The 13,642-nt window shown below is 42.8% G+C and overlaps 2 long non-coding RNA genes across 2 annotated transcripts; both read left to right on the top strand.

Annotated features, from left to right (window-relative positions):
- Positions 1-250: 250 nt before the first annotated feature.
- Positions 251-1,449, top strand: LOC123571390 (uncharacterized). The gene is made up of 2 exons (XR_012430438.1): positions 251-358; positions 1,305-1,449. It is a non-coding gene; the product is annotated as an uncharacterized lncRNA (long non-coding RNA).
- Positions 1,450-2,767: 1,318 nt separating this feature from the next.
- LOC141409496 (uncharacterized) lies at positions 2,768-4,685 on the top strand. The gene is made up of 2 exons (XR_012430437.1): positions 2,768-3,449; positions 4,489-4,685. It is a non-coding gene; the product is annotated as an uncharacterized lncRNA (long non-coding RNA).
- The last annotated feature ends 8,957 nt before the right edge of the window (positions 4,686-13,642 follow it).

Genomic DNA, 13,642 nt, shown 5'->3' with positions numbered 1-13,642 from the left:
CAGGTCACAGAAGGGGCGACACAAATGGTGACATTTTTCTGAGTTTCCGAGGAGCCTTTCCAAAGGAGGCTATCCGATATGCATCTATCTCACCGAGCAGAGGGAGGACTTGAATACAATGGGAGGCAGGTTTGCCCTGAGCAGTTTCCAGCTTAATTTTCCTTAGTGATTTTGGGGGTCCAGGATATTTTGCCTTCACTGTTGAATTAACTGTTTTATCAGCCAAGTATTAAGCCCAGTACCTAAAAGATATTTTTTCCTGATTTTCTTCTTCCCCTACCTTCCACCCTCTGCTAGGGCCCACCGTGTGCTGCTTCTCTCCGTGTGTCCATCTGTTCTCATCACTGAGGTCCCACTTGTAAGTGAGAACATGTGCTATTTGGTTTTCTGTTCCCACGTTTGTTTGCTGAGGATAATGGCCTCCAGTTCCATCCACATTCCTGCAAAGGACATGATTTTATTCCTTTTTTATGGCTGCATAGTATTCCATGGTGTATATATACTACACTTGCCTTATCCAGTCTACAACGGATGGACATTTAGGTTAATTCTATGTCTTGGCCATTGTGAGCAGTGCTGCAGTGAACATATGTGTGCATGTATCTCTGTTTTTTTTTTGTTGTTGTTCTTTGAGACACTGTCTTGCTCTGTTACCCAGGCTGGAGTGCAGTGGCACAATCTCGGCTCCCTGCAACTTCCGCCTCCCAAGTTCAAGCAATTCTCCTGCCTCAGCCTCCCAGGTAGCTGGGATTACAGGTGCCCATCACCATGCCTGGCTAATTTTTTGTATCCTCATTAAATCCAGTTTTTAATTAAATGCAGCTATTTTCCTGCTGAGAATTCATTCTTTCATTTATCTATGCATATATATACATACACACACACACACACACACACATATATATATATTTTTTTTAATTTATGAATTTGCCCAGGCCAGGCACAGTGACTCATTCCTGTAATCCCAGCATATTCGGAGGCTGAGGTAGGAGGATTGCTTGAGGCCAGGAACTCAAGGATAGCCTGGGCTACAGAGGGAGACCTCGTCTCTCCAAATAATAATAATAAAAAAAATTAGCTGGGCATGGTGGTGTGTGCCTGCAGTGTCAGCCCTCAAAAGGCTGAGCCTGGAAGATTGCTTGAGTCCAGGAGGTCAAGGCTGCAGTAAGCTGTGATCACACCCGTGTATTGCAGCCTGGGTGCCAGAGCTAGACCCTGTGTCTAAGAAAATATACATATATATACACACACACATGTACCTACTCTTACTTACATTTCTTTGTGTATCATTGGCTTATTTTGAGGTTTAAAACCAGAATCAAAGAAAATTGATTGGAGGAGCACCTGACTGAAGCAAAATTCATCTCTCCCACCAAAAGGAAGGATTTGCCAGCCGGAGTTCGCATCTGAAAATCAGCAGTAATAATCCTGCTAAGCACATCGAAACAGGTCAGCCTGGCTCTACAGGTCAAAATCATAAAAGGTCAAAGCATTTCTTAAAGCGTTAAGACCCACTCAATACACTAAGCACGCTTTTTGGGAGGTGCAATATACAATTCCAGATCTTTATGCTGCTTTTTTTTTTTCTTTCTTTTTTGAGACGGAGTCTCACTCTGTCGCCCAGGCTGGAGTGCAGTGGCGCAATCTCGGCTCACTGCAAGCTCCGCCTCCCGGGTTCACGCCGTTCTCCTGCCTCAGCCTCCCGAGTAGCTGGGATGACAGGTGCCTGCCACCACGCCTGGCTAACTTTTTGTATTTTTAGTAGAGACAGGGTTTCACTGTGTTAGCCAGGATGGTCTCGATCTCCTGACCTTGTGATCCGCCCGCTTCGGCCTCCCAAAGTGCTGGGATGACAAGTGTGAGCCACCACGCCCAGCCTATGCTGCTGTTTTAAAAAAGAATGACCTGCCAGGTGAGGTGGCTCACGCATGTCATCCCAGCACTTTGGGAGGCTGAGGTGAATGGATCACCTGAGATCAGGAGTTCCAGACCAGACTGGTCAACATGGTGAAGTACAGTCTTTACTACAAATACAAAAATTAGGCCTGCGAACCACCGCGCCCGGCCTTGGTATTTTGTTATGGTAGACTTAGCATGTGCACACAGAACTTAACAACTTATTTTGATATCAAGTACGATCGACTCTGCTCAACAGAATTTCAGCCACCTGGCCAGCAGGTGCCACGTCCAACATGCCTGCCATGGAAACCTGTCCCAGTCAAGCAGTACCTATGGATGCGTGTAGCAGATACAATAAAGTTAGCTCCAGGAAGTAATTGTCTCACCCACCCCATAGACTGCACACATCATACAGGACTGGAGAAAATAACTCAGGCTTGGGTTGCACACGCCTGTAATCCCAGCACTTTGGGAGGCCGAGATGGGCGGATCACGAGGTCAGGAGATCGAGACCATCCTGGCTAACACGGTGAAACCCTGTCTCTACTAAAAATGCAAACAATTAGCCGGGTGTGGTGGCAGGTGCCTGTAGTCCCAGCTACTCGGGAGGCTGAGGCAGGAGAATGGCATGAACCCGGGAGGCCGAGGTTGTAGTAAGTCGAGATCGAGTCACTGCACTCCAGCCTGGGCAACAGAGCGAGACTCCATCTCAAAAAAAAAAAAAAAAAGAAAAAAGAAAATCACTGAGGCTTGAGCCCCATTAAGATTGCCTGTCTCTGTCTCAGAACAAGAATGTACCACAGTAGCAGAGTATTGGGAACATTTTATGACATGTAATGACTACACAGCAAGTATAGATACTCGGGGAAAACCTCGGTGGTCTCCTGAGTTGGGTCTTGGTGGTTGACTGAGTGTCAGCTCTGGCACTTTAGACACAGGAGGTTTACAGAAAGAATGCGGGTGGCGATTTGAATTCTTTATTTTTTTGTCTTGTTCACTTCGTTCTACAGAGAGATTTATTTATTTATATATTTATTTATTATTTTTGCTTCATATCTGTGTCTTTATTTGTTCTTAAACATAATTTCAGTCCGTGTGATGCTCTGAATAGATTCTGACAAACTTAACTGGGGCAGGCAACTGGGGAAGGTCGTCGGTGACTCACACGCTAACGATGGAAGGTGGCTGGTCCTTTCAGCTTCATCCCTCCATCCACGGCGTGTTCAAGATCCCAGGAGCTCCAGCTCTCACGCCTCCCTTTCAGAACAAAAGGGTCCTGCCCAGGGAGATACAGCGTCTTGGCCCCCACAACACGAAGCAGCTGAGCTGGGAACTCAGGAGGAAACATGCGTTGTGGGTACCTGGGTGAATTCACCGGGGCTACCACAACCCAGTAACACCGACAGGGTGACGTGAACCAGAGCAATGCACTCTCTCACCATGCTGGGAGCCAGAAGGTGGTTTGACATTCCTGAAGCTCTGACAATGCGGGGAGCCAGGGGTCCCAGGTCAAGGTGCTGGCACGCTTCATTCCTTCTGAGGGCTTTACAGTATGACAACTTTTACTTGCTATTCATTTGTTACTTTTTGTGTTCAGACATCTTTATGCCTTTGTAAATACTTTCGTTTATTTAGTTTACATGTATTTCATATATTTATAATGCTTTTATTTCTTCATTTTGTTTATATATTTTTATAGATTTATATGAGTTAGCTTATATGTATTTTTATATATTTATAATTATTTTTACTTATTTAGTTTATATATTTTTATAGATTTATATTAGTTAGCTTATATGTAGTTTTATGTATTTATAATTATTTTTACTTATTTATTTAGTTCATATATGTTTACAGATTTATAACTATTTTTATCAATTTATTTAGTTCATATATGTTTACAGATTTATAACTATTTTTATTTACCAAGCTTATAAAAATGTATATATAGTTTTAATTATTTTTATTTAGTTGATATATTTTATAGATTTATAAATATTTTAATTTATTTTGTTTATATAAATTGTTATATACTTGTGCAGCACACCAACAAGGCACAAGTATACATATGTAACAAACCTGCATGTTATGCACATGTACCCTACAACTTAAAGTATAATAAAAAAAAAAAATTCAAAAAAAAAAATTGTTATATACTTATAATTATTTTGTTTATATAAATTGTTAAATACTTATAATTATTTTTATTTATTTAGTTTCTATATTTTTCATCTTTATTTTCATGTATATTTTTATATCTATTTTTATTTAGTTTCTATATTTCAATATATTTGTAATTATTTTTATTTATTTTGTTTATGTGTATTTTATATATCGATAATTATTTCTTAGTTTATATTTTCTATATATTTATTTTAATTTATATATTTATAATTATTTATTTATGTTTTCATATATTATTCATTGTATTTGTTTATTTTGTTTATGCATATTTGCATATTTATAATTGTTTTTATTTTGTTGATATCTTTTTATATATTCACAAGTATTTTTATTTAGCCATTTAGTTTATATGATTTTATATATTGAGAGTTATTTTTATGTAGTTATTTCATTTATCTATTGAAGCTAACTTGGGAGAAGCGGGAATTCCTACAGAGGAGAATGAGATGGAAGCGATAATCACAGAAATGGCAGGAGATAACAGCTGTCAGTCAAATACATTTTCTGAAAAATGGCTACCTGCTGGGTTCTCACTGGAAATTTAAAAGAGAATCAATTGTAGACAAATTCTGGGAGAATGTCAAACAAGGAAAAATAAAGAACATGCTGAGACTAAAAAAAAAAGGTAGAACCTATACCGTTTTCACTTCATTTCAGCCACAAGAAATGACATAGTAATATTGAGTAGTCAATATACTGATAGAAAAAAAAAATCCTTCTCAAGAATTCTCTGAGATCACGGTAGAATTATATATATATATATTTCAAAATTTTGCGAAAATAATTTTAAATATAGTTTATTGCATTAACTGTATTTCACTTGGTAATTGTGACATGCTACAAACCCAAGGTGTACACAGGAAACTACTTTCTCTTTTTTTTTTTTGAGACGGAGTTTCGCTCTTGTTACCCAGGCTGGAATGCAATGGCACGACCTTGGCTCACCGCAATCTTCACGACGACCTTCCCCAGTTGCCTGCCCCAGTTAAGTTTGTCAGAATCTATTCAGAGCATCGCACGGACTGAAATTATGTTTAATTCATAAGATTAAACATTGCTTCAAGCAATTCTCCTGCCTCAGCCTCCCGAGTAGCTGGGATTACAGGCATGCACCACCACGCCCGGCTAATTTTTGTATTTTTAGTAGAGACGAGGTTTCATCATGTTGGCCAGGCTGGTCTCGAACACCCGACCTCAGTTGATCCGCCCGCCTCATCCTCCCCAAGTGCTGGGATGACAGGCGTGAGCCACGGTGCCCGGCCAGGAAACTACTTTCTAAGTAAGCGAACGAATTGCAAGTGGAACGGTCTAATCCTCTAAATCAAACCGTTTTTGTCATGGGTGATATCTGCCTTGGGAGTCGTTAGGAAAGCGTAAAGAGGGCTGATTCTCAGCATGCACTTCAAAACGCCTCAAAAACCAAAAGCCAAACAGATTATGATGGTTAAAAGTCTTGCAAACATTCACAGCACAGCGAGCTCAGCCTTCTCGTCAGCTCTATCAAGCCACAGAACAGGAACAAAATACCTTTAATAGGATTTTCTAAATACAACCAAATCGTGTGCGTATTGCTCTCCGAGGGACGAAAACTCTTATGAGTTTATTTTAATTTGTTTGATATTTTTCCTCTGTAGATGCTGGCCCTGTAACTAGGGGAAACATCTTTTGCCACATTGCAATTTAAACTGGAAGACTTTATAATTACAATATTTTCTAAAATTTCCCCGGTTGATATATGCTACCAAGAATCATGTCCAGTTGGGAAGGAGACCAACCTAGGAGGAGATACTTGGAGAATGATTGGATGAATCGGCTGACATCTTTATCTCTTGTAAGATATTTTGTTCCTGTTAGTTCCTATCACTACTTGGCTACTAAGTATTGCTGTGTCGTTTCTTGTGGTTGAAATGAAGTCAGAACAGTATAGGTTCTACAGCTGGTTTTTAAATCTCCACATAAACACTTCTTTTTTTTCTTGTGTGACATTCTACCAGAATATGTCTGGAATTGATTCTCTTTTAAAAAGCATGGGTGAATACGGTCCTGGGGAGTGAGTGAGTGAGTGAGTGTGTGTGTGTGTGTGTGTGTGTGTGTGTGTGTGTGTGTGTGTGTGTGTGTGTGACAGAGAGAGAGAGACAAAGAAAGAGAGAGAAGGGAAGAGAGGAATAGAGAGGAGGGAGGAGAGAGAGAGAGGAAGAAAGGCAGAGAGAGAAGGAGAGAGAAAGATAAAGGAAGAGAGAGGAAAACAGACAAGAAGAGGGACAGGAAGGGGGAGGGAGGGAAGAAGAGAGTGAGAGAGACAGAGAGGGAGGGAGGAAGAGAGGAAGAAGAGAGACAGAGACAGGAAGAAAGGCAGAGAGGGAAGGAGAAAGAGGGAGGAAGAGAGACAGGAAGGGGAAGAGAGAGAAGAGAATGAGAGAGACAGAGAGAGAGAGGGAGGAAGAAAGAGATGAAGGGGGAGAGAGAGACAGAGGAAGAGAGGAAGAAAGAGACGGAAGGAGAGAGAGAGGAAGAGAGAGGGAGGAAGAGAGAGAGGAAGAGAGAAAAGAAGGGCAAGAGAGAGAGAAGAAGAGAATGAGAGAGAGAGGGACGGAGAAAGAGGAAGGGGGGAGAGAGACAGAGAGAGGAAAAGAAGAAGAAAGAGAGGAATAGAAGGAAGGAGAGAGAGAGAGGAAGAGACAGAGGAAGAGAAACAGGAAGAGGGAGAGAGAGAAAGAAGAGAGTGAGAGAGAGACAGAGAGGGAGGGAGGAAGAGAGAGAGGAAGGGGGAGAGAGAGAAGAGAGGCAGAGAGGGAGGAAGAAAGAGAGAGAGAGGGAGGAGGAGAGACAGAAAGCCAGGAAGAGAGAGAGGCAGAGGACAGAGAGAGGAAGACTAGAGGGACAGAGGAAATCAGAGTGAGTGGGAGAAAGAGACAGTGGGAGGAAGAGAGAGGCAGAGAGAGAAAAAGAGAGAGAGGAAGAGAGAGAGAGAGAGAGAGGAAGAGAGAGAGAGAGCACAGTGCATTCTACAAGCTACTTAGTGGCAAAGCAGATTCCTAACTTGGGCCCAGGCCTGCACATTTAGGGACTAGGAAAGGCGATTTCCGGCTATGGTGCTGTGTCTGTGCCCACTTCGTCTTGGGCGCACTGCAACAGAGAATCAACTGAGGACCCTTCTTCAAATGCACTCACCTGAGTCTACATAAGGCTGAGACCCAGGAGGGAGGGTGCTGGACTTGGGACCACTGGGAGCCCATTTGCTCCTGAGCCAGGGATGCAGGCAGAGCAGGTTGGTCGGGGCAGGGATGCTCTGCTGAGCGTGAGCCCTCAGGGAATTGTACATGAAAGTCAGATCCCCGTGAGAAGAGGAAAGAATGCCAGCTTCTCTGAGCTGTGGAGGGTTTGCTCTCTACCCAGCCTTGCTCGCAGCTCACCGCCAGACTTACCAGCCTCCGCCTCCACAACACCCCTTGAAGAAAGACACACGTCAGGCTGATATTTCTAAAGGAGGAAACTGAGGCAGGTCCTTGAGTAACACTGGCAAGGTCACATGTGTCTTCTACTGAGGAGTAATAGTACTGATAGCCATAGTGGCAATAGCAGCTGTAACAATACTAGTTGTAACAGTAGGAAGATTTGCTGTGAGCGTACTTGCAATGGTTACAGTGGTGGTATAGTTTTATTAGTTGTAGTAGCAATGCCAGTTTACGAGCTGTAGTAATAGCAATAATTGCAGTAGAAGTAGTTGTAATAATACTAGTAAATTTTGTAGTAGTACTGGTACTTTTAATAGTAGTTGTAATAATAATAGTAGTAAATTTTGTAGAAGTACCGGTAGTTTTAGTAGTAGTTGTAATAATAGTAGTAAACTTTGTAGTAGTAGTGGTAGTTTTAGTAGTGGCTTTAATAGTAATAGTAGTAAATTTTGTAGCAGTATGGTAGTTTTAGTAGAGGCTTTAATAGTAATAGTAGTAAATTTTGTAGTAGTATGGTAGTTTTAGTAGAGGCTTTAATAGTAATAGTAGTAAATTTTGTAGTAGTATGGTAGTTTTAGTAGTAGCTTTAATAGTAATAGTAGTAAATTTTGTAGCAGTATGGTAGTTTTAGTAGTGGCTTTAATAGTAATAGTAGTAAATTTTGTAGTAGTATGGTAGTTTTAGTAGTGGCTTTAATAGTAATAGTAGTAAATTTTGTAGTAGTATGGTAGTTTTAGTAGTACTTCTAACAGTAATAGTAGTAAATTTTGTAGTAGTAGTGGTAGTTTTAGTAGTGGCTTTAATAGTAATAGTAGTAAATATTGTAGTAGTATGGTAGTTTTAGTACTACCTCTAATAGTAATAGTAGTAAATTTTGTAGTAGTAGTGGTAGTTTTAGTAGTAGCTTTAATAGTAATAGTAAATTTGGTAGCAGTAGGCACCTGCCACCACGCCCAGCTAACTTTTTTTGTATTTTTGGTAGAGACGGGGTTTCACTGTGTTAGCCAGGCAGGTCTCCATCTCCTGACCTCTTGATCCGCCCCCCTTGGCCTCCCAAAGGGCTGAGATTACAGGCGTGAGCCACCGCGCCTGGCCTTATTAACCCTTTTTTCTATCCCCTTTCTCTTGATGGTCAATGTTGCTTTGTTTGTCATGGAATGTTTAACCGGTACCATCTGCATATTGATTAAGTATTCTATTTTGTATGGTTTGCAATGTGAAGTAACTTAGGGGGTGGCTTGAGCCTGTGTGATGGTGGCTCTGACTACCAAGTGAATGGGAAGCACTAAGGAGAATTGCCTCCTTGGGAACTCCATGTAGCTCGTGGTGATATGGACAGGAGGCAGGGAAATACTGGGTAGAAAAGGGTGGGATCCCTGGCAAGGGCTCCACCCTCAAGCCTGGGCCCACAGTCCTAAATGACAACTTCACATCCCTTCACATACAGTAAGCACGACTGGGGAGCCCTCAGGAAACATACAATCACGGTGGAAGGCAAAGAGGAGGGAGGCATGCACGTCTTACATCGCGTGCGCAGGAGGAAGAGAGCAAAGGCAGAAGTGCTACACACTTTTAAACAACCAGATCTCATCAGAACTCACTCCCTATCATGAGAGGAGCAAGGAAGAAATCCTTCCCCGTGATCTAATCACTTCCCACCAGACCCCTCCCCCATTAGTGGAGAATCACAGTTTGACATGACCTTTGGGCGGGGACACAAATCCAAACCATATCAAGTGCCAAACTGAAAGTGCAGGAAAGTCACATTCTCCACCGGTTACTGATGGATGTAGAGTATCAACACCCCAGCTCCCTCACCCCTCTGCTAGGATAATTCCCAGGTGGGTGTTTTACGCTGTTTCCCAGAGCATTACAATGAGATTATGTCCTAGGTGCCCTCTGTAGAGCTGGCTTAATAATTTCCCCCTCATTGGTGGATTCCCTTCCCTGTATAACCTTCCCCTGACCCTCAGCCCTGGCCAGAGCCCTACCCTGGTCAGAGTCCCTGCCCTTTCCATTACCCAATCCTTAACCCAGGGTCTGTTTCTGGGACAAGCCCAGTTGAGACACCTGACCTAGACTATAGTGGGGAAGGAGGTGATGGGAGGAATAGATAAAAACTATATTGGTTGTTCGGGGAGAAATTATTGCAACTTGGGTCAGATTGAGGACAGAGGTGCAGTGGTGAGATGTGGGCAGATTGGGGACTTGCTGATAAATTAGATGGATGGGTAGGAAAGACCCAATGTAGTTGTCTGTGCTTCTCTCTCTCTCTCTCTCTCTCTCTCTCTCTGTCTCAGGGTATTGCTCTGACCTTTTTCTACCTCATTTATTTCTCTGTTGTTTGTTCTATTTTTTCCCCCTCTCTCTTTCACCTTGCCATATCCGGCTCTCCCCCACACCCATCACCTCGATCTGGCTCATTAACACTATTGCAGAATGTAATTCAACCCGACACTTTTGCAGAGCACCTCGTAGGTGTCAGACACAGAGCCAAGTACCAGGCAGACGGAAATGAGAACTTCACGTCCAAGATGCAATGGGCATATGGAACAAATAATCAGGATATGGCATAAAATTGCAACCAAGCCTATCCAGTGTGAGGAGAAAGTTTGGAAAAAGAAAAATTGTTAGTCTTTACTGAAGAGTGTTTTAAAATCTCTATCTTGATTGTAAAACCCAATGGGTGTCTATTCATATATCTGTCTTGATAGACAAATGCATCCACTTGTACAGGTACATACACACACAAAGAAACAAATGCATAAATAATAAATAATTAAATAATCCCTTTCTAATTAATTGAAGTGGTTATTTTGCAATGTGAGCCTTCAAGAGAAAAGAGATTTTCACCAGAAATGGCCCACTACTACAACAACTATTGTTTGTATAACACATTATGATTTTCAAGAAACTGTATAATTTAGCTCATTTGTCTCTTCTAATAGTTCTGTGGGGCAGGTGACATTATCACCACCCTCATCATTATTATCACCACCATCACCATTATCACTATGACCATCATCATTACCATCACCATTATCATCACCATCACCATCATTATCACCACCATCACTGTTATCACCATCAGCATCATCAACATCATCATCACCATTATCATCATCATCGTTGCCACTATTATCATCATGATCATTGCTATCACCATCATCACCATTATTATCATGACCATCACATCATCACCATCAAAACCATCACTGTCATCATTATCACCATCATCACCATCAATATCATCATCGCCATCACATCATCACCATCATCATTATCACAATCATCACCTTCATATTATCACCATCATCACCATCACCATCATCATCATCACCATCACCATCACCATCATCACCACCATCACCATCACCACCACCACCACCATCACCACCACCATCACCACCACCATCATCACCATCATCACCATCATCGTCACCATCGTCACCATCACCATTATCATCACCATCATCATCGCCACTATTATCATCATCACGATCACTGCCATCACCATCATCACCATCATTATCATGACCATCACATTATCACTATTATCATCATCATCACTATCATCATGTTACAGAAGACAAAACTTGGATTCACAGAGGTTGAGCATTTCCCAAGGGCACAGAGCTTAAAATTAATGACATCACTCTACCCACTCCTTAGAAATGCGAAATCTTTTTCTTTCTGTACCCAGTGCTGCTGCCACATACTAGAAACTTTCCATCAAAGTCATACATGATTTGCCTTTTGCCCTCTTCCTCTTCTGTCCTCCCTCCACTTGCTTCCTGGAGTGTGAGAGCTACCGTCTTAGATCATGAGGACAAAGGGAACATGACCTAGGGGAGGGAAAGCAAGGAAAGAAAATGAGCCTTATTTTTGAGGACTGTGTGACACAAAGCCACGATACCAGCCCCGGACCGTGTACCTCAGGGTCACCTTCACGTAAGAGAGGAACAAACTTCTGTTGCTTTAAAGCACTGTTGTTTTAGGGTTTCCGTGTCAGCCAAGCCTAATCCTCATGCAACATTCAAGCTCCATGTACCTTGCAAATAACCCCCAAGCTCTCACATCAATACACACCCTAAACCCTCTATTACAACTGCGCCTAAAGGCTGCTCAGCCATTTCTGTAATCTGATTTGCTTTTAATCCCTGGTGGACAGGATACAGGCAGTGACCTTCAGGGACAGTCCTGAATGAAAGGCATCCAATCGCACCAGGTAAACACAGTGTGTGGGGATAAGCGTTTGTTTGCAAAGCTGCAGCTCACCCTGAGTAATCTCTGAAAGAGCTATTAAAAAGCATTAAACATTTAGTGTCGTTCTCAAGTGCACATTTTTTCCATCTCTGATCTGGGTCGAGTCAGTGAAGGAAGGCAATCTATGGCTTGAGACAACCTTTATCCCTCATTCCAAATTCATCATCACGGCTAAATGAGTTCTCAAAGCTTTCAACCCATCGTCCTGCAAAGCTCCTGGAAAGGGAGGTGGTGAATCACCATGAGAGAGAGCTCGCCCGGCTGAGAGCGTGGTCAGTCCAGACTCTAGCTGGGTATTACCGAGTTTCAGCCTTTCCCGTCATCCTCGCCTGTGGCCGACCAAACCCTGCTGTGCAAAGACAACTCATCTTCAGAACGCAGTCCCAGGCAGTTCCTCAAGCTCTTTAGAAGAAATCTGCAGAGCGCTGAGAAAGGGTAGGGCTGATACTAGCAGACAGCCTGCCTGATTCCTGACATTGCAGTGAGCAAAACAGTCTTCAGGATTTATTCCCCCCTCAAAGACAGACCTCTGGGTTTTCTCATGCCAAAAATCCAAATTTGTCTTGCAGAGAGGGTAAGGATTGCATCCAGTCCCAAGAAAATGAGATGGAGGGAAAAGTATCTCGGGAAAGGATTCCAAAACATTCTCAGAAGACATCGCGTGATCCTTTCAAAAACAGTGTTGACCAGGCGCAGTGGCTCACACCTGTAATCCCAGCACTTTGGGAGCCCAAGGCAGGAGGATTACTTGAGGCCAGGAGTTCACCACCATCCTGGGCAACAAAGCAAGACCCTATCTCTATTAAAAAAAAAAATAGAAAAAATTAGCCAGGCATGCTGGCACATGCCTCTAATCCCAGCTGTTTGGGGGACTGAGGTGGGAGGATCACTTCCCCCCAGGCGTCTGAAGCTGCAGTGAGCCGTGATCATGCCACTGGATGACAGAGCAGAACCCTGTCTCTAAAAATATTTTAAAAAGAGAAACTGTTTACAAGAATGTGACGAAGGTTGTGTGTGTGTGTATGCGCATGCGTTGGGGGGAATAGGACCAGACAGGAGATAAAGAAACTACGGGGGCCGGGCGCGGTGGCTCACGCCTGTAATCCCAGTGCTTTGGGAGGTCAAGGTGGGTGAATCACGAGGTCAGGAGTTCGAGACCAGCCTGGCCAACACGGTGAAACCCCGTCTCTACAAAAAATACAAAAATGAGCTGGGCGTGGTGGTTTGCGCCTGTAATCCCAGTTACTCGGGAGGCCGAGGCAGGAGAATTGCTTGAACCTGGGAGGTGGAGGTTGCAGTGAGCTGAGATCGCGCCACTGCACTCCAGCCTGGGCAACAGAGCAAGACTCTGTCTCAAAAAAAAAAAAAAAAAAAAAGGAAAAGAAAAAAGAAATCACGAGGCCTGACGATAAGCACCCTGCTGGACTTTACAATACTTGTTTTCATTTTAATTTATACGACTGACTGAAATAGCATTTTCAGGCCAGGCACAGTGGTGTATGCCTGTAATCTCAGCACTTTGGGAGACCAAGATGGGAGGATCACTCGAGGCCTGGGAACGGTCCTGGGAAATTCGTGCAGAACCCAGGGGTGCTCAGAAGTTGGAGCGGCTCCCATTGGAAAGGCTGATTTATAAAGATGGAATGAATTGGACAGATTGGAAAATTCACAAGCGTAGGGAGAAAAATCAATTGTTTCACATACTGATTTATTGAGTTTCGTGACTGTTTCATGTACGTTTCCCTTGGAAGCCACTAGCAATCGTGAAACCGGGACACAGTTTATTTGTTGACTTTTTTTTTTTTTTTTTGAGATGGAGTCCCGCTCTGTTGCCCAGG

The sequence above is a fragment of the Macaca fascicularis genome, chromosome Y (genome assembly GCF_037993035.2).
Source record: "Macaca fascicularis isolate 582-1 chromosome Y, T2T-MFA8v1.1".
NCBI classification, from domain to species: domain Eukaryota; kingdom Metazoa; phylum Chordata; class Mammalia; order Primates; family Cercopithecidae; genus Macaca; species Macaca fascicularis.
Note: the sequence above shows the minus strand (reverse complement) of the source record. Positions and strands in the feature narration are given on the sequence as shown.